Raw genomic sequence first — 21,170 nt, 5'->3', positions numbered from 1 at the left:
GGATGAGACCCTTCTGCTTGTGTGTTTGAGGCAGCAGAGGCGGGCGCACAGCATACGCCTCTGGTTCCACCCAGACTTTTGGAGTGGGACTCAGGGAAGCATGAGAGTGTGAACTGTGATAGCCAGGCCTCCCCACAAAAGTGGTCTGAGGAGTCTGATGATAGCCTGATCTCCTCGGAAGCAAACTGAATACCCTCTGGAGCTGACCTGTGGAATGTGGTTGAGACCAGCCCATGGACCATCCTCTTGTCACTTCTGAGTTAAGATGTACATTTTTCTCCAAATTCTTTTTTTTTTTTTTTCTTAATCTCCTATAGGAACTTGAAGTGTGATGTTAGAAGGACAGATTAATTCTGTTGGTGTGGTATGGACTTTCTGGGCCACTTTTTATTTTATTTTTTTAAGAGTACTTTAATTTTTCCCTCCATCTTCCTAGTCCACTTGAGGAATTGTGATTTTTTTTTTTTTTTTTTTTTAAGCTTATGTATGTACTTCTGCATCTGAGGAAGCAAAATACCTAACTACACTTCAGGCATCTCGGGAAAGAGATGTAATGTAACTGCCCTGCGTGTGCAGTGTGTGTGTATGGTGGGGGGGGGGCGGATATAAATCTATATCCTAATAGGACATCTGCTGCTCCCCTTCTTTGTCTTCCATGAGCCATGTGCAGGGACTTTGAGGTAGGCATCATCCACTCCCTCATGGAGACTCCTAACCCATTGGTCCCAGATTAGTGATATATTCTTCCAGAGCAAAGAGTCTTTTTGAAAGGCCTTCAGGTGTTGGAGCAAACACTAACTTAGAATGTACAATCCTTTCTGAACAAGGAGATTGTCTTCCTTGCTTAGAATTTAGGAATAGTCTGCTTCTCTCTCTTTCCCTACTCCCCACATCACTTTTTTACATTACCTTTTGTATCTAATAGGGAGGATTGCTTTGGAATTAAGCTGTTAAATTTTTCACCCATCTCTGTAGGCTGCAAAAAATAAAATTGTATCATTTTTGAATTAATGCTTAAAAACCCCAAATAATCAACATTCAGGTGTTGATTAATATTCAGTAAACCATGATTTTTCTGTGAGGTTACCAAAGCATTACTGATGAATTGATTTTTTTCTGACTAACAGTAGATTAACCTGAAATGTTTTTTGTCTTTTCCTTATTGAATGTTTTTCTTAAATGTGCTGGTCCCCTTTCCTACTCCAGAAAGAACATTGAGAATGTAATTGAATCTTTTCTTGAAGCTTGAGAATCTTAAGGTACCACAGGGTCACTGTTCTGAGTATGAATTCTGATTGTACATTACAGAACTGTAAATAGAGACAGTGTCAGAGACTGGACTAATCTGTCTTGATCCCAGCGTGAAAATTGTTTCCTTTTTTCTTTCCTTTTTGTTAAATCCTTAGCAGGAATATGTTTTGTTATTTGCTTCCCTTGTTTTCTAAGTTGCACCAGCAAATTAGAAATTTGATTAGTTGATTCTGGTTAATTGAGGTTGTTAATGTATAGGAAAATTTCATCTAGCATCTAGTCTTCTTAATTTTTTCTCTAGAATTATAGGAGATGCAAAGCACTTCTTAAATATTCAGGAAAGGCTCTTATATTTACAATAAGTTATATATTTACTATATTACCATAACATCTTGTAATTTTCCCCCTATGTAATGGCCCGCTAATTTTGCCTCTTCTGTAGGAAAGTTAAAGGGGTATCTTAAGCAAAGGGAATCATGAGTCCTGAGTGTTAGAAAGTTCTAGGGTTCGAAGGAAGAACTGCAGGAATGTTGATAAAGAACATTTAGATTGTGTGGAAGGAAGCTCTCCTTCTAAGCTCAGACCTGTGCTTTGGTTGGCACCACCAACGTGGAAAGCATCCTTGGAGCCACCCCACTGTCAGAGCCTCGCTTCCTTGGGCTTGTCTCACTTGACCTAAGGATAGTCTGTGACTATATCTTGGATGTCATAGCATTGGGGGAATTCAGCTTGGAATCTTAGTGTTCTTTTGTAACAACTGATAATTATTTGTTGTTGTTGTCATTGTTGTTGGAACAAAGGCATCAAGGAGATTGTGTCCAAAAATCCTTAGAGTTGGGGAAATGGGGTGTGGTGAGGAATGAATGTAGCACAGCTTATGGTTTAGGCAGAGTCGGCTTTTGCTTCAGCTCTTACATGCTAATGTTAAAAGGAATTACAGGTAACAATTCCCTTGTGTTCATGGAAGAACAGTTTTTCCCCCCCCTAACAGATTTTTATGGCTTTAACTGACATGTCATCATTGTGAACTGTCTTCCCACAGTACATGCTATGGCACATTAACAGTGGCATGGCACTGTGTGTTCCTAGTGATTGGCTTATCCACTGAACTGGGGCCCTGATGGCTGGCTGGGGAGCCTTGTGCAGTGCCCATTGATGCTGAAGCTACAGGTTTCATGCACCCCTGAAAGTGGCAGAGGACCCCAGGCTGTTCCAGGGAGAGTTTCTATACCAGCAGTGTTTTCCCTGAAACTCCATCAGAGGTTGGGAAAGAGTAGGAAACATTAAGGTGTTAGGGGACTGATAATCCCCAGCCTTGAATCATCTTCATGTTAGCGGGTATTGGCATTTTGATCATGAACTATCTTCAAGTTTTCTGAAACAATTAGGGAGTGTCTGCCTGCATGCACAGACCATAATGGGTGAACTCATTTGGGGTGCAAGGAAATGTGCCACTTGGCATTGGATCCTCAAGCCAGCGCAAGAGGCAGTGCACTGTTAAAAATACCTAGCTTACTTCCGGGGAGGATTTGGCTGAATACTGATGAAGTTTATGAAATATGAATGTAGTGAAGTTGCTGTACGTAAGTGGTAGGCGTGTGTGAAAGGAGTAAGAAGAAATAAAATTGTGTATAAATGACACTCTGAAACTTGATGGAATTGTACACGTGACAAGAATGGTGACGTTTGGGTCTGTGCTTAACAGGGGGAAAGAAATAGCCTCAAAATCTATATGTCAGTCTACAAGTGGGACTAAAAATTAGAGAATATAAAATCATCCAACTTGTTTTATAGGCAGAGAATGCTACCAAGGATAAACAGGCAGGTTGCAAAGACTAGAGATGAAATTTCCAGAGAAGGGGAAAAATGATAGCCAACATTTGAATCTATAATGAGGTATGATAATCACTGTATTCCAGGCTATTAACCCTGGTGCTGTTAGACGGGGAATCAGGTAGAGCCAAACAAAAGGCATAACTAAGAATCTGAGGTTGTGTGGGAGAAATCCTTGTGATCCCCCAAATGTGAATGTAGGTGCTGAGATGCCAGGCTGCACGTGATGTAATTTTTCCTGTCTCATCCTGATTAATTGACAGCCCACTGTATGCTTCTTTCCTGAAGGTGACTTTACAATCTCTAGACACAGACATTTCCCTCCGAAGTGAAGTGAAGGAAGGAGAACCACAAGCTAAAGTGTGTCTCACTGGGTGAAGTATTTGGGCAAAAGATAAGAGTGGTGTCAGGGGAAGGGAATAGTGCACACAGAGATTAAGAAGGCCTGTTTGGGGCTGGGGAGCGGGGGCTGTGGATGAAGGCAGGGGATCTCTAGAGGGTAAAGAGACTTCTGTGCAAAAGAAAATGAAATTAGCATTGACTCTGAAATGGCTGGGAATGTGACTTTCTAATTTTAAATTATCTTTAACAAGGGCAATGAAAAGAGGAAAGTTGACACTTTTGAGAAGTTATGACGAACTTGTCGAGAATGCCAATTGACAAAGGCAGGTAAGGGAATACTTGGAAAAACAGCAAGAACAGGTTGAAGGGCACGGTGATCTGCTTCCCGGTATGGTAAGGGAATTGGTGGGCATGTTTATTGACTCTTCCAATTAGTTTTAAAGAGACCTGAAGAAATGGACAGAGATGGAGAAAAGGCAACCAGATGTGATTCTGCCCTTCCAGAAGCAAAGAGGCTTATGTCAACCCATGTGATCGATGCCAGTCATGGCGAGGAGTGACTGTGGAAATTAATGGATTTTCAACATCCAATCACAGAGGAAATGTGTATATTTAGCAAGCCTAAAACCTCTTCAATAAACTGCGTTGCTTTTCATTTTCGCTTTCCAGTTATAAAACCAGTGGAAGATGAAAAGCCCACGTGACAATACAGCGTTCACTCCCGGGAACATTTGTGTGACAGGGGTATTATATCTGAAAGGACAGGGCAACTGGGAGGGTGAACTGCCCATAACTCTCAATTGTCCAGGTGATGAAGCATTGGAAAAGCGAAGGCAAATGAAATAATTTGATAATAAAAAGTACTTTCTCTGTTAGTGACCCGATTAGCTGACTGATGCTGACAGGTGTGAAACTGCTGGCGTTGTACGTACCATCTCTGGCACTCCTCACCTACCTCGGATGAGTGTGTGTATGTGGAAAGTAGGAATCAGCCAGGGCAGTTTCTATAGACCAGATCGTTGACCCGGAAGTTGTGAAGTTCCTCAGTGGAAGAGATGACAGTTGAAGATTAGTGAGGTTCCACAACTTCCTTGGAGCCCCACAGAGAGTCACTAGGAGAATTGATGCTATACTGAGGGGTTCTAGAATATTCTAGAGCTTGCTCTGCCCCTCCCCCCCGCCTTGGTACCAGGAATTGAACCCAGGGGTGCTTAACCACTTAACCACATCCCCAGCCCCCCCCCCTTTTTTTTTTTTTAATTTTGAGACAGGGTCTTGCTAAATCCGTTGGGGCTATGCTAAGTTGCTGAGACTTGCTCTGAACTCGCAGTGCACCTACATCAACCTTCTGAGCCACTGGGATTATAGGTATGCACCTGGCTAAAACCTGCTTTTTAATCTAAGCTTGAAGGTATATGTTAGATATATGAGGTTCACTCATGGTGCTGCCACTGGTTCTATTTTATTGGACTACAGTGTGTTAGAGCCAGAAGGGGACCTAAGAATCCTTTAGCCCAGCTCTCCATTTAAAACCCTATCTCCCTGATGTCTAGTGGTGTATCTAAAACAATACCCCTTTAAGTAGCAAGGGTATGACAGGAATCCAGGTCAACTTTCTCAACTAATCTTCCTCCCACTTGTGTGCTATGCCAGGGTCCTCAGAAGTTTCTTTCCTCCAGGAAACCCCTTGAGGGTGTTAAGGTGGATGTAGAAATTGATCCAGCATTAGATAGTAGATGTATATATGAAAGTAAGTGAGAGTCATTTTGGCTATGCATTGATAATAGATCATTGTCAGTAATGGTGATTTTCAAATCCCATTGGGCATTTCTATCATTAATTAAAAATTAGCCCGTGAGCTTGTAGCTACGTCAGTAAAGTCATTCTAAAGCATAGTGAAAATAGTGCTTGAATCTCATGTCCTGATTTAGTAGAGAGGAAGAGACAGGATGTGGAGTTAAGCATCTTGCCCTTTGTGCTTGATGAGGTGACACAGCTGGAGGCACAGTGAGCAAGTGTCTCTCTGGCCAGCTTCTTTCTTCAAAGTGAAGGCTGCAGTGAAAGCCAGTCTGTGGATGGAATATTACAAAGTTGCAGTGAGAAAGTACCTCTTACTGGGGAAAAAAGTTTCTGACCTGTTGCTAAATGAAAAGTAACAACTTTCATAGCAGTGTGCAGAGAATCACATCATATTTGTAAAAATATTCCAGTGTGTGTGCATGTATAGGTAAGAAATATTTTATAATTCTATCAATAAATTAACTTTGACTCACACACCCAAAATGATGAAATAATAAAGTGGTTATCTACATATGGTGGGATTATCTGAGTTTTTTTTTCTTTATACTTTTCTGTATTTTCTGAGTTTCCTGCATTATATGTGTATTACTTTTGTTTTAGAAAAATAAATCTCTTTTTCCCAAAATATCATTGTTTGTGTGTTGTGAAGCTGGGGATGCTTTAAAGGAACTAATTCCAAACTTGGTGCATTACTACAATTTCTTGATGTTTCAGAATGGTCCAAGTTTACCAGTCCTAAGAGCAAAGAACAATACTGTTTGTTTTGTTTTTTTTTTTCTTTCTTTCTTTTTTGATACCAGATATTGAATCCAGGGTTGGTTAAAAACTGAGCCACATCCCAAGCCCTTTTATTTTTCATTTTGAGACAGGGTCTTGCTAAGTTGCTGAGACTGGCTTTGAACTTGTGATCTTCCTGCCTCAGAACTCCTAAGCCACTGGGATTACAGGTGTGCACCACTGCCCAGCTAAGAGCAGTAACTTTCAACAGTCACGTTCAGCCAGGAAAACAAGAGTTATTCAGCTTGAATATTAAAACAAGTGTCCTAATTTTGGAACTTCTTGACCTTCTAGAGTAATATCTTTGAAACATTCATACCCATTACAATTCACAATGAGAAAAATAGATACTGTGAGCCAGTATACACATATGCACATGCATCTGCACATACAGACAGACACTCAAGAATTAAGTAAACTTTTCACATGAAATATTTACCCTTTAGCCGTGATGCACTGTTATTTTTGCTCTATTATATAAATACAGATTATGAGCCATTGAATTGGTTTCTTGATCTATTTATGAGCTGCTCCTTGCAAATTTGAAAAACCCTATTCTGGGCATGGGGTAGAAGCAGCCCTTCAGGGGCCGGGGGCCTGGCAGTGGGAGGGAGGAAGGAAGCGTTTCCACAGTAACTGATGTTGAGCTCCAGGTGTTACTCATTATGATTCCAAGGAGGAGGTAGGGGAGGACAAATAATGTAAATACTTATTATTATAATCATACAGTATCTTTATACCACTTTCAGTGCTTGCTCATTAATATCCTATTTCATTTAGATATGCATCTGCCTTGAGTGGCTTAGAATATAAATACTAGGATCCCCCACCCCTTGCTTACAATATAAGTGTGCAAGAGCCCAAGGATGGCATTTTTTCATTCAATCAATATTTACTGTGTGCCAGGCACTGTGCTAGACTCTGGGGATAAGGAAGCACACACGAGAGGCCAGGTTCCTACCTTCTTGAATCTTATGTTCTAGTGGTAGCTTTTTGCAGGGTAACCCACTGGGTCCAGACACTTCAGATGGTTCTCTTAATGTGTCTTGAATTTGACCTTTTTCACCTCTATACCTTTCATGTGCCTTCAGCCTTCCTCCTGCAGTCCCCCAACCAATCTGTCCTCATCTCTCTCGGCTTATGTGAAATCCTACCATCAATTTAACTCCAGATAAGATCTACCCTCTGTTTTCTGATGTCCCTAAGTTCCCTTTTACAGTAGAAAGACACATAGGCTTTGCTCATGCAACAAACATATAACTCTTCCTCTGCCAGTTCCTTTTACACTGCCTTATAGTGCTTTTTTCTGGGTGTCAGCCTGGTCTCCCCAAGACCAGGATCACAGATAAATGTTTTAAACACCACTCAGTTTTTGATTAAAGAAGGTGCTCATTAACCATGCAGATAATCTTTCCCATGTTGCTGTGCAGAGCTCTTTGCTTTCTAAAGAGACCAGCACGGCACTTCTGAATTCTGCAAACTTATCTCCAACTTGATTGTACTTCCACCTGGGCTTTGGGTTTGGACCCAGGTGCCCTTTTTTGTCCCACTTCTGCCTCTCCTGGATCCACCAGTCCCTTAATTGCACGCTCAGGCCTGCTCCGGTTTTGAGCAACTCAGACCAAGGCTGGACATGTTGGGAGAACAGTACATATATCTGGCTGTTAGAAGCCTCCAGGGAGTGGGAGAGAGACATGTGGCCCAGGTGTGCAGTTTGACCTTAGGTAAGTTCACTAACCTCTCAGTCTCTTTCCTCATCTGAAAGTTGGGGATGATGCAGATGAACTTTGGGAGGATCAGGTGTGATAATGAATGCCAAGTGCTTGGCGAGTGGCCTGGTGAACATCCAGAGTAGCTCCAGCGATGGTGGTGTTGATGGAGCAGGTGTGGGGGTGGATGGTGGTGGAGCCCCCTTGCCTTCCTCCCCTTCTCCTTGTCACGTCTTCAGCTGCCTCTGCTTGGAGCATTCCTCCTTGATTCTGGTTGGTTGCTCTGTGAAATAAGCAGGAGTTTCAGGGCATTAGTGGAGGTTCTGACACTTTTCCTTTTACTGCCAGTTCCATTTCTGGGACCAGATCCAGCCCCCATCTCGCAGTTCAGTTACCCTGGGCTGGATCCTGCCAAGTGAGGACAGATCACTTAAGTTCCAGCCATCCACCCCTTGTTGGGCTTCGCTGATGTTACTCTCATGCCTTCAGCTGAACCAGAGGTGGCTGCTTGTGTCCTCCCTCCCTGCAATACCTACCATTCCTGTGTCCACCCCCCAAGGCTAACTCCCCCAATTCAAGGCTGGGGTAGATCCCTCTTTTCCACCATGCTCCCGTGCTCTAAATTCCAGCATCTTATCATTCCTAGCCCTTCCTTCCCCTTCACTCACTTTCTCCTCCCTGCCAAAAAATCACATCAGAGAAACCTGTCTGCAAGGGTTCCATTCAACTTGTTCTACATTAATGCTCCACTATGGTGACCCACTGCTGAGTCTTTCACTTGTAATGTAATCTAATAATTTACATGCACTTTGCAACCAATACTCTCAGAGACTCACAACCTGTTCAAAATTACTCTGCTGTTACAGTATTTGAGCTGATGAGAGAGCAGCGTGAGAAAGAGTGGTTATTGGTACCACAATGGTTTGGGGTAAACCTGGGAAAATAATGTTAGCACGAGGATAGGGAGTGCTGATGGATTGTAATATCCTTTCTTAGAGAATCAATTAAACTTTTATGGACTTTTCTTGTAATTGGACTAGGATAGGTCAAAGTATAGAGAGGTAGAGGCCGAGCAAGCTGGAGGAAATGAACCAAGAGTGGAATCCTGTCTTTCTGGGATGCTCTGAAAATATTTTAGTTTTGATATACTGCATGACTTTTACAGAATTAATTGGCACTGTGATTAGATGGTTTTATTTCTTCACTCAAACATGTTGGAAGCTGATTCTAATATGCAGTAATAATGAAAATAGAGTAATGCTGTAATAATAGTGCCATTGTAAAGCGAATTACACCATTAAGCATCTATTTTGTCTAATTTGTATTGTGATAATGTGGGTGATACACAGAGAGGTTTGAGTAACTGGTCTTTAAGAAATAGACTCTAGCTAAGAGGAGGGGGTCCCAATCTTATAATATTGAACAGTCAGGAATGAAAATAAAGTGAATGTCATATATGAAAATATACAGATAGCATAGGCACATATACAAAAGTGTCAGGCAGACCAAGAAAGAGATACATGGTGCTGGCATGAAACTGCTTGGCTCATGTTACCTTTTCATGATTAAGCTGAATGGGGATGGGTGATCCGTTATGGTGGGTCAAGTCAATAATGTTATCAAGCCAGGCTTGAAAGCAAGGCTTTCTTCTTTGTTTCAGACTCTTCACGCTTATCATCATGCCTGAGAACCTCCATTCATTGCACTTCTCAAGTTAGCAAAGAAGTGTAAAGGGTCCAGGAACACTGGTCATTTTCCTTGGTCATTTGTCTCCCAAGGAAAGATATTAGTAAAACAAGTTCTCTTGTAGCAGAAAGATAGAGGCATATTTTTATGCCTAAGTCATAATCCAACGCTAAGTGGCAGAAAAAAATAGGTTCTGCAAATGTAGCATCTAGCATGGTTGCTCCCAGTAGGACATGTAAATTTAAAAGCCCAAGAACATATTACACATTGACTAGGTTCCAATGACTGTATTACTTTTCTCTCCAGGAGATAGGCTTCTTTGGCCAGTGACTGAGGATATAGTTATTGTCCATGGGTTTCCAATCAGTAGAAAGGTATCTCTAGGAGATTCTGAAAACTTCCCCAGTCCATGTTCCACTCTGGATTGCTTCTTCAGAGCCCCCCTCTCTGAGTTCTGTTCTGTTGGCATCTCCAAAGGACTTACTGGTGGCCTTCCATCTTTTCTCTGCTCTCACTCCAGGATTTTCCTTCTGCAGCCTTGTCGACACCATCACTTGGTAATCTGAAACCTCAGAAAGACTTTGTCCAAAGAATTGGGATTTTTATGCAGTTAAGAATATATTTAACATATATATATGTAATATATATATTACTTGCTCTGATAGTCAAAATATTGAAAGTAAATTTGCTTCATAAACAACTGTGAACTTCCCTGTACCTGAAATCAACAATGTTGATTTTTTTAAATGCCACAAAAATTTAAGGGGAGCAAAGACAGCACCAATGCCTGGCATCTGAATTAAGAATATATTTGGTGGAGAAATTTATTGCAATCCTGAAAGAAAAAAATATCAATATGATGTTGTGACTAATAAAATGTTATAATGATAATTATCATGGCATTTGACAACATCCCTTTATTAATCAGTCTTTTCCATTATTATTTTTTTAGTCACAAACATACTCTGGTTTCCTCTCTCATTAGTTAGAGTCTTTATTGAATTTACATTCTGCTGCCTCAGCTGTGTTTATCTTCCCATTGGTCTCAGTTCCTCGAGGGCAGGGTTGTAGATTGTCTTCAGTGTTCTGTCTCATATCTCTCTGCCTTTTACTGGGACATTCAGTGAATGCCCTCCGGATGATAGTGACGGTGCAGCTTAGAATCAATATGTGAAAGTCGAGCCAGCTGAGGGAAAGTGGAATGAAGCAAGAAAACCTAATATTCTTCGAAAGCTTTAGCTGCTTGAAGGTGGTGTGATATGCTGTCTCCTTGCGTTGACTCATCAAGTATTTATTGAGCACTTACTTTATGCTGGGCCCCAAATTGGTCAAGGGAGGGACAAAGTTGAATTAAGGAACTCAATGGGAAGAAAAGGTAGATTAATTTGCAAACTGCATAGCGTGGTATAATAGATATACTAACAAAATATAGAGCGCACAGGAGATGGGGAGAACACTTTGAGAGGAGTCTGGGAAAGCTCACTGAGGCAATTATATCTGCCTGGGTTTTGGAAAAATGGGGAGATTCTTTAGGTAAAAGTGAGAGGGCATTCCAGGTTGAGGTACAAGGTGAAAGTTGATGGCATATTCAGGTTATGTGACTTGGCCTTAGCAAGGAGGGTGCTGGTGAGGACCAGGAGATGAGGTAGGCAGGGGTCAAGCTAAGTGTTTGGGGCCTTTTCCCCAAAGCCCCAAATTTTGAGCAAGTAAAAAAAAAAATACCCAATTTCTTTTTGGTAAGGTACTGAAGTAAAAGTACATGAGGTAAGGGGTGGAGAATTGACAGTGCAGACAATGAGCCCAGGAAAGAGACCTCCATGATGATTTTGGAGGGGAATACTGCAGGCCAGGACTTGACTGGAGTTGGGGGGTAGGTGGTGGGTGGGAGTGAACTCTGGGGTGAATTTCTCAGGAGATGGAATCATGCATGATGGAGGGACTAATAGGAGTCAACCCCAGAGCTGGGGCAGAATTACTGGCTGAGACAGTTTACTGGGGTTGGAAGAAGGTGTGGGTTTAGGTCTGGATGGGCTGAGTTGGAGGTGCCAGCTGGAAATGTGATCTGGCAGGCAGCATGTGACAGTATATTACATGATGTATTAGGAAGGAAGAAAAAACATTTAGCCAGGACCTGGGGCTGGACGTGGGGGGTTTGGCTGGAGACAGGGTGCCCCAGCTCTGAGTGACAATTTTTTTGGTGGGGATACTGAGGATTCGATTCAGGGGCACTTAACCACTGAGTCACATCCCTGGCCCAATTTCGTATTTTATTTAGAGACAGGGTCTCACTGAGTTGCTTAATGCCTTGCTTTTGTTGAGGCTGGCTTTGAACTCTCTATCATCCTGTCTCAGCCTCCTGAGCCACTGAGATTACAGACATGTGCCTCTGGGCCTGGCTCTGAGCAGCACTTTTGACAGGGGATTGTAAGATTGAATTTGTATAATCATGAAGTCCTGTTCATGGATTTTGAAGTGATATCAGTGCAGGTGGGTGTAGTTGGGAAATTGAAGGGGATGAATGATGATGTGAGAGGAAAAAGATTGAGATCTGGAGATCCTACCTCTACTTAAGAAAACAAGGATGTGCATCTGTTGGTTCAGGTTATGGTATCCTGTGCTGCTTCAGGTTGCATTTGTGTTTTTTCCACTGTGGTGGGGATCCTTCCTTCCCAACACCTAATGGATAAGTGAAGAGTTGCTGCCCTTTTTTTTTTTTTTTTTTTTTTTTAACTTTCTACACAGCCTACCATTGATTTATCCTGTCTCTGAAGGGAATCTGCCTCACAGTTGGCAGAACCTCAATGCTGGAGAAATGGAATGAATAGTAGCTTTGGAGAGGTCTCTGCATTGCCCTGGGAGAAAGGCTGTGGGAGAGAAAGTTGAAAGAGGGTCTTGAGAAAGGGTGTGAGGCCTTCAAAGGATGGTCCAGGCATGGGAAACTAAATAGAGGGTTTTTTGTTTTTTAAGTTTACCAGGAAGACAAAAAGGAATGCACAAGTGTTTGTTGGTGGAGCGGACAATGACATTGGTTATGATTATAGCAAGATGGCCACTGCTGTGTGTGTTGGGCTCTTACTGTTTTCAGGGGACTTTTATAGATACAGCAGTCTCTGGAAGTCCTGGCAGGAAGTCGATAGTGTTGCAGCCCAGGAATGGACTGGGGAAGCGTTGTGTAATTAGGGGGACCTGTGGACTTAAAACAACATGGACACTAATAGGTTGACCTTATCTTTAAGTCCAAACTTGCCAGGAGGGGGCCTGCCCTGTTGGAAGAGCCATCTGTTTGCCCACTTTCTGAGGCCAGAGCTGGTTCTCCGATCTCTTACGGGAGCTCAATGTTCACCCTGTCCCTAGCCCACTAATGTGTCATGTGAATTATTTGTGTTATCTCTGTGCTGTGAAATTAGAGGCCTGCACCCACCGTGTGGTAAGTGGATTAAAGTAAAAGCCTGTTTTTTATGGTGTGGGGGAAACCTGGCAAATATGAGGGAACTATTTTGTGTGTGTTTGATCTGACAGTGGGGAGGCCTTGGGATGCCAGTGTCTTCTAATACCTGAAAGCTGAGCTCCGGCTGGAGTTTTCTTCAAAGAGGTTTCTATTTTATCTGTTGGCACTTCTGCGGGAAGGAAGGTCTGGGGTGGGTGAATTTGTGATGATTCTTCTCTTGCTGTTGTTTTCTTCTCTCTTTCTAACTTTGCAGAAAGCCCTTCCGGTTATCCACTCAGACCCTGCTCAGGACATCGGTGGCCAAACAGCCTTCTTTTGTTAAGTGAGCGTCCTATTTTTGTTTCTCTTGAAAGGTGCCCTTCAGGACAGCACAGCCTTTATTTGAGCTGTTTATAATTGAGGACTAAAGAAACTTAAACAGAAATCATTCTAAACCCAGGCCAAGCACCTCCTTTGCCTAGCTAGGCAAAGCTAAACCCATGTGAGATGAAATCTAACCACTGGTTACCTGAGAACCACTTTGGGGAGCTCTGTGACTTGACTGCCCTCTCTTGGCCACCATCCCAAGAGCTGCAGAGGCCAAGGGCCAGGCCTGTCCGTACAAGATGTTGGAAGAGTTGAGGCTCTTGGTGAAGGAGTTCAGGCTGGGTTATAATTTCAGAGGGTCCCACCTGTTTGAGAAATGTTGAAGATCTACAGGTATCCCGCAGAAAATGGTTTGAAGGTACATTTATGGCTCTCAGTATAGTTGTCTTAGAGTGCGGTAATTTAGAGGGGATTTTTTTTCCTCTCTATGGCTCCAGGTTTCAATAAGTTACTTTATGTATTCTTTTTTAAACTTCTATATAATTTGAAAAGAAAATGCTGTTCATAGCTATAGTTTTGAAATACTTCTATCATTCCTATTCCTATTATCTTTGACAAATTAGGTAAACTGAGTCATTTGAGAAAATCCAGGCATATATAAGGATTTGATAATTTAGAGGTTGTGATTTTGGGATTACTTCATTTTATTCTGTTACAATGGGTATGAAGTTAACCTCTGTGACTTGAAACAGAATCCTCATCCCCCAAGTCATCTGGTTTAGGGCTCAGATCAAACCTCATTGCCCACAAATACTGCAGTTTCTTTGGGAATTTTTTCTTTCCACTTTCAATACCAGCAGAAGGGTCATTTCAGGTTATTTAGGTGGAATGGAGAGAGAATGCTGGGCTTTGTCAGAGAAAGAAAGACTGACTAGAGAAGTTCTAATCCTTCAGGGCTGTTTGGATCCTTCTTGAGCGTGAGGTCATTGGTATATTTAAATTCAGAACTTCCACAGTGCTGGTCAGCAAAGCTCTCCCAGCCTTCCTTGCTAACTGCAGATTTCTCCTGTATTTCTAGAGAAGGAGACACCTGCCTCTTGGGGGAACCTCTAACTTCACAGGAATGTCTGTCCAACAGGCCCCTGTATACCCCAACAACTGAAAAGTGAAGCAATCTGTAGACAGGCATCATTGTGAGACTGAAGGACATTTTAGGAAGTTAGGGACTGGTTCTGTGACAGGGAAGTTGAGCTAAATATGCAGTTCTATTTTAATTTTCACTTTATGCCAAGGCAAAAGCACTGGGAGATAGGCTGTAAATGTGTAAGTAAGTCACTACAAGAATAGCCCCTTGCAAAATGCATATCAAGGGAGGCTAAATATTTTCTCACATAATTGAATGCATATGAAAAATAATGGCTGATCAGGTTCCTGAGAGAGGGATGCTGTAGAGCCACTTTGCCTTAGATCACTGTCATGAATTGCACCAAGGGCTACTTGACAATAAAGGAAGTCTCTGGTTGTCTGTCAGCTCTGACTGCTAAAACAAAATATAAACTGGGTGGCCTAAACAACAGTTATTTATCTTCTCAGTTTGGAGCTTGAAAGTCAAGCTTTGGGGTCTGACAGGCTTGAGCTTGGTAAGGGTCCTTTCCTGGCCTGTAGCCACCTTCTTACTGTACCCTCACAATGTGGACAAAGAGAGACTCTGGTGTCTCTTGCTCTTCTTATCAGGGCTCAAATCCTATCACAGGGCTCCACCTTCATGACTTTACCTAAACCTAATTACCTCCCAAAGTACCTACCTTCTAATACCATCACATTTGGGGTGAGAGCTTGAACATATAAATTTTAAGGAAACATAGTCCTTCAGGCCACATTTTTGGTCAATGCTGAAAGCATATTGATAATTTTCAGGATGGTTAATTGGTTTTTAAAAAGTTGTTAAAAATGTACTTGTTTAAACAGTATCATGTTTTTCTGTGTATATTTCATCACCATATTCCTGTACTGTGTGAAATCTATGGTAGTCAAATCCAAGGCAACTAAGGTTATGGTACCATTGTTTAAAATTAGAGAGCGTGGCTTATTTTTATTTGTTTTTTTTTTTTTTTTTTTTTTTTTTTGGCAATTAAAGAACAGATTCCTTCATATTCTGCATAATTGGATCTCATTTTAATTTTGTGTCAAGTAAAGATCTATTTTACATTTCTATTAGAAAGACAAGCAAACCTCTGTGGCTGGGTCTGAATTAGGATTTTGCTGTTGGATATACTAAAGCAGTGAGTCTTTAGAGTTGATTCAGTTTCTATCAAACTCATCTGTGAATCTTTAGGGTAAGAAAGAAACTTCAATCTATAGCTGATAAACAGTCATGGATTTTTGCCTAAAAACAAGTATTGAGTAGATAATAGAATGAAATATACAACCACCAAGACAATCAGAGAATAACTAAATCATGGGTTATTCACTATGGTTCATGCGCAAAGAACATATTGATCTTTCAGGCACATCTGTTTGTGTATATATTCTATTATCTACATGGCTAATGCCCAGGATATTCACACAGAGCAAAATAATGAAGATGAACTGTAAAGGGTGACCAAGGGACCAGCTTGACTATCAATATTCAAAGCAGGTTGAGCAAGTGGCTATTACCCCAGAAGACTTACCTTCTCCATAGTATAGGCAGGCACTGAGCCACGACTTCCTGACCGCTCTGACATTCTATAGCCCCATGGTTAAGGCCCACCTTTTTCTGTCCTAGTATTTTTAGTTGCAGGTAGACACTTTAACTTTTCTTTCTTTCTTTCTTTCTTTCTTTCTTTCTTTCTTTCTTTCTTTCTTTCTTTCTTTCTTTCTTTCTTTCTTTCATTCTTTCTTTCTCTTTCTTCCTTTCTTCCTTCCTTCCTTCCTTCCTTCCTTCCTTCCTTCCTTCCTTCCTTCCTTCCTTCCTTCCTTCCTTCCTTCCTTCCTTCCTTCCTTCCTTCCTTTCTTTCTTTCCTTTCTTTCTTTCCTTCCTTTCATGTGGTGCTGAGGACCGAACCCATTGCCTCAGACATGCTAGGCAAGTACTCTACCACTAAACCACAACCCCAGCCCAAGATTCAACTTTTTGAAGAACCTCCAAAGTATATGCTTTCTTTATTCTTTCTAGCTTAAGATTATTGGGGCATAATTTACATACCATTTATATTCACCTATTTTAAGATTATAATTCAATAATTTAGTGAATTGATGGAGTTGTACCACCACCACCACCACCACCACAACCTAGGGTACATATCTGTCACCCCCAAAAGTTCCCTCATGCCCATTTGCTGTTACATCTCCCCTCTACCCCCAGTTTAAAGCAACCATTGATCTACATTTGCCTTTACTAGATATTTCATTTAAACCGGATTATATGATATGTGGTCTTTTGTGTCTGGCTCCTTTCACTTAGCATGATATTGTAGCATATATCAATACAGGTTGAGAGTATCTCTTATCTAAAATGCTTAGAACCAGAAGTGTTGCAGATTTCAGAAGGTTTTGGATTTTGGAATGTTTCATAGACTTTTCTGGTTGGGCCTCCCTAATCTAAAAATGTCAGATATTTAGATTAGAGATACTGAACCTGTATCTTTTTATTATTGAATAATATCCTACTATATGGATATGTCAGATTTGTGTATCCATTCATCAGCTGATGACTCTGTTTTCTTCCTTCTCTATCCTGTAGTGCAATTACTCTTACTGTAGTCTCCTCCATACCTAAAAAGAACAGATCTCTCTTAGAGCAATGCAAAATCTTTATCTTAGGCCTTCTCCCACAGAAGAGGCTAGAGTTTTATGGACCAATCTGGCTGGGTCATTGAAGATGTGATTAAGATGTTCAGCAGCAACTCTCAGTAAATATAAAAGCATAAGTTGTGGATGCTTCCCTGTGACATATGCTGAATTTGAATGTGAAGCTTCCCCAGTAAGGTACTTGACCCTGGAGTTCTCCCAGCACAGGCTGCCTGTTGTTGTACACTGGTTTTACACATTGGGAGATGAAATACTTGGAAGCAAGAGTTAAGAACACTGGCTGTTAATCTGATTTAGTAATGTCACTTCCAACATTTTTCTCTGGAAGTCATCAGAATTGTCATCGATAACAACAAATCCACAGAGAGAAATAGTTGCATGCTTTGCTTTTCAGCTGTGAATCAAAAAGACTACTAAAAGTAATGGTAAATAAAAGGTAGACAGACTGAGAAGAGAGATGAGTTCAGTCTTTGGGCTGTTCATTTCTTTAAAGAGAAGCCATGGACTTGACAGCTCGAATGTGGTAATATTTGGTGTTCTCTTCGGGTTGTGAGTGAAGAGGGGCTGTGTATTTCCAATTGGTAACCTCCTGACTGATGGAGGGTAATAATTCAGTATTCTGGATGCTTCTCAAATGATTCTTCAGTTTAAAGTCTAGCTCTGGAAATGTGGTTTATCTGCAATATTGTTCCATATTTAGCTGCCCCAGGGCCGTCACATTTCCAGGACTCTATCCTTGGCGAGTGGATCATGTAGGTTGAAGGAGAAAGGCAACTCCATTTGCCCTTGTCATCTTCCTAGAGTGGGTGTATTTTGCAATGATGCTGTCTTTGACATTTCAGGAATGTGGACCCCAACAGTTAGTGTATGTGTGTATACACGTGTGTGTTTATATTTATACATGCACACATACAGCTACACACTCTTCCAACTGCATAGCAAGGCTAAGCCTACGAAAGCCAGCAGCTTCTTTCAGTTTTATTTAGCATGCTAATTATAAACAGTATCAGTAATATCTTTGGGAATTTAGAAGTTAGACTGTTCACTATTCCCAGTGGTGGAAGTGGAGTTTAGCATATCACGCCCTGCCTGCTGGGTCCTGGGAAAGCTCGGCCTTGGTTGTGTCCATGTGGTAGGGTCCTTGCAGAGAAAGATAAGCCAGGACATTGTTTAGTAAACATCAGACCCTCTGTAGTCCCAACCCTGAGATCCAGTGGCTGCGGGCAGAGAGAGCTGTGTGCTGCTGGACCTTCCTGAGGCCCTGTGGAGTCATGATCACATTTTTATCCCCTGCACAGCTTTAAACAGGAGTGTTTTTTCTTCTCCCTTCCAGGAAGGAACTAGTTAAAGGGGAAAAATGGCAGGTCTCTTTGGTGGTGGCAGCAGGGGAGAGAAGGTCAGGGTCCTGTCTTACTTGGGCTCACATTACTGTGTGGTCACATTGGATCCTTCTGAGGATTGTTCCTCTCTAAGCTGTGAGAGCCTCGAGGACAAGAATGCTGGGGGGTGACCTTGTGTTTCCCTAACTTAGTGCTTTGCATACAGTGGTACTCAGCTATTGTTTTTAAGTAAGTAGCTGATGAATAAAATTTTTCTATACAACAAACACTATCCGTGAAGATCTGGTGTTTGCAGTAGTGTCTGACACACCCGAGCTACAGCAGGCAGAGCCCATCTCTTTGCCTGCTCCCTTGCTGCCCCTGTCCCCCTCGCTTCCTTCCCTGTACTCTGCAGGCTGTACATGAGTGGCTGAGGTTATGGAGGCAAAATAAAATATTATCTATGTTCTCAATGAGTTTGCAAGAACAATTATCCCAGTATTCGAGTTGTGATCTGACAGTTTATAACAGTTAAGAGTGCTCACCTATTGCTCACACTGTTCTCAGTCTTTCTAATTCTCTCTGCAGTCTCAGGAGACAAGAATTACGATCCTCGCATTGCAGCTGAACGGCTGGGGCCTCGAGGAGCTGGGTAGTCCAAGTTTAGAATGTCACTCTAAGTCATGGCTCAAAGGTCCTGCCATGCCATCTTCCACTACTCCCTCTCCCCTTCCCCTAACTTTGTTAAATGTATCTACATATTAGACCAGTGCCCTGGGTTTCTTTCCATCTCTGATTATGCCCTTCTCCTCTGCAGAGATGGGAGGTTTCAGGGTAGGCGAGTGGAGCTCCTTGGAGTTGTACAGTGTTCGGCCCAGTCAGCTGACCATGGCTGCCCCTAGAGATTGTTTTTCTACTTACTCTTGCCCTCTGGCTGTTCCTGGAGCAGCTTCCTCACCCTTCTGGTTCTCAGTTTTCCTTTCATTCCTTAGGTGTTCTGTTGCCCTCCCTAGTCTGAGATGGCCTTGCCAGAGAACTCCTTGAGATTTAACTCTCTTCCTCACTGTCTTGGCTGACTTCCGACTGACTAGACAAAGCAAAAACTCCCATCTTGTGGGAGGAATTCCTGCATGCAATTCTGACAAGTAACTTGAACCAATTGTTGAGAACAACCTGCGATTGTGGCTTGGCAGACTTGTGAGCTGTGGACTGTGAATATTAAAGACGCAGGGCTTCAGAGACGGCAGGGCCCATGAACACAAGGACGGTGCATCCTCAGAAGCGCCCAGCTCCTCAGTGCTTTGCAGCCCTAACAGGAGCTGCTAACAGAGAAGCTGCTGAACTTGGCATTGACTGAGGAGAGGCTTTATTCAGCCAGACTCTTGTGGGCTTACTGCCCCTTTCTGGAAGCTGTCCACACTAGGAGGGCCAGAATTATTACCATGGACCTGTCTCTGGTTCACTGCTTGTGCAAGAAGGGGGAAAACTTAAACTTGATAAAAGTTCCTAAGGCTTGTTTGGGCCCACGTGTGACACGTTGACGTTTTGGAGCAGGATTTGGCCAAACAACATGAGAACAGCGGCAGTGCCGCCCGGCACATTGAAGCTTTTAGATTGAAAAGCCTGAACAGAATGTTCAGCTGGAGCTGGAGACGGATTCCCTTCCTATTCCAGCTCTGCCATAAGCCTTGGGCCTGATTGGAAAGCACACACTGCAGGAATTGGGTAGGCAGCATTTTAGGGTTTTTTTCTTAGTCCCTCTGTCTCTGTCCCACCTTTCTCTCTCCCTATAGCTCTTTTTGCGTGGAAGTCTGAAAGCTGTGCATCGTATTACCAGTGAAGAAGAATCTTTCCCCTTATAGAACAGTGCCACCTTCTCTGACATTGACACTAGGACCCAAGTGATATTTGAAAATGCAAATCTCACGTATCACTTCCTTGCTTAAAATCCTGCATGCGATTCCTATTGCTCTTAGAACATAATCCAAGCCCTTTAACAGGTCTAAAGCAGTCCCTGGGGCTTCCAGCTCATCTTTCACCTGGCCTCCTGTGCTCACCCACATGCTCTCTCCTTTCGGGACTGAACTCTGGTCCTCAAACATGCCCCGCCTTCTCACTTCCACATCTTGCCCCCACACCTCAGCTCTTGTCCCCTTGGTGCCTCGTTCCATCATTCGTTTGAAAGGCATTTACGCAGAACCTCCTGAGTGCCAGGAACTATTCCAAATCCTAGGAATACAATAGAATGCAGATACACAAGGCCTCTGCTCTCCTGAGGTTGACAGTCTGCACGTGCTAACACCCATCCATGTGATGAGCCTCCGCTCAGATTTGCTTCTTCCAGGGAGCTTTTCCTGACCTCCCCTCTGAATCAAATGTCATTCCTTTGCCCTCTAGAGCACCATCACAGCACTTATTACGGGAATCCAAAGTGTTGAGCTCCTTGAAAGCAGAGAAATTCCTTGCCCAGGCTGATGCTTAGTAGGTGCTCAATAAAAACCTGTTGCAGAACAAAGTGGTGAAGCATGCATTTAACATGAAAGACAACAGTGAAAAAATATGTTCTGTCTGCACTCATTTTGAACAAAACCATTCTCCACAGTCAACAGCTTGGCAATGGCCTTTGACCAGTAGGCGGCATCTGATGTTGCAGATGATAAGTTTGCTGTCAGTCAAACCATTGCTCCTTTATAGGTGATTTGTCTTTCTGCTTGCTTTTAAGATTTTCTCTCTCTTTGATATTCTGCTGGGTCTCTATGATATGCTTAGGTATAAGCGTAGATTTATTTATTTATTCTAGTCAAGACTTGATGTGCTTATTCATTTTGATAACTCATGTTTTCCTTTTATTCTGGAACATTCTTAGACATTTCTCTTCTCTCAATCTCTTTTTCTGAAACTCTGGTT

The 21,170-nt window shown here is 42.3% G+C and overlaps 1 protein-coding gene and 1 long non-coding RNA gene across 2 annotated transcripts in view; both read left to right on the top strand.

Moving 5' to 3' along the window:
* The window catches only part of RORA (RAR related orphan receptor A), a 675,763-nt gene that overhangs the window by 4,434 nt on the left and 650,159 nt on the right, over positions 1-21,170 (top strand). The window lies entirely within an intron of this gene.
* LOC306655093 lies at positions 356-13,369 on the top strand. Its single transcript, XR_013762195.1, has 2 exons — positions 356-3,753; positions 3,862-13,369. It is a non-coding gene; the product is annotated as an uncharacterized lncRNA (long non-coding RNA).

This window comes from Sciurus vulgaris (assembly GCF_902686455.1).
Source record: "Sciurus vulgaris genome assembly, chromosome: 2".
Taxonomy (NCBI): Eukaryota; Metazoa; Chordata; class Mammalia; order Rodentia; family Sciuridae; genus Sciurus; species Sciurus vulgaris.
The sequence above is the reverse complement of the archived record's forward strand: the minus strand, read 5'-3'. Positions and strand labels throughout refer to the sequence as shown.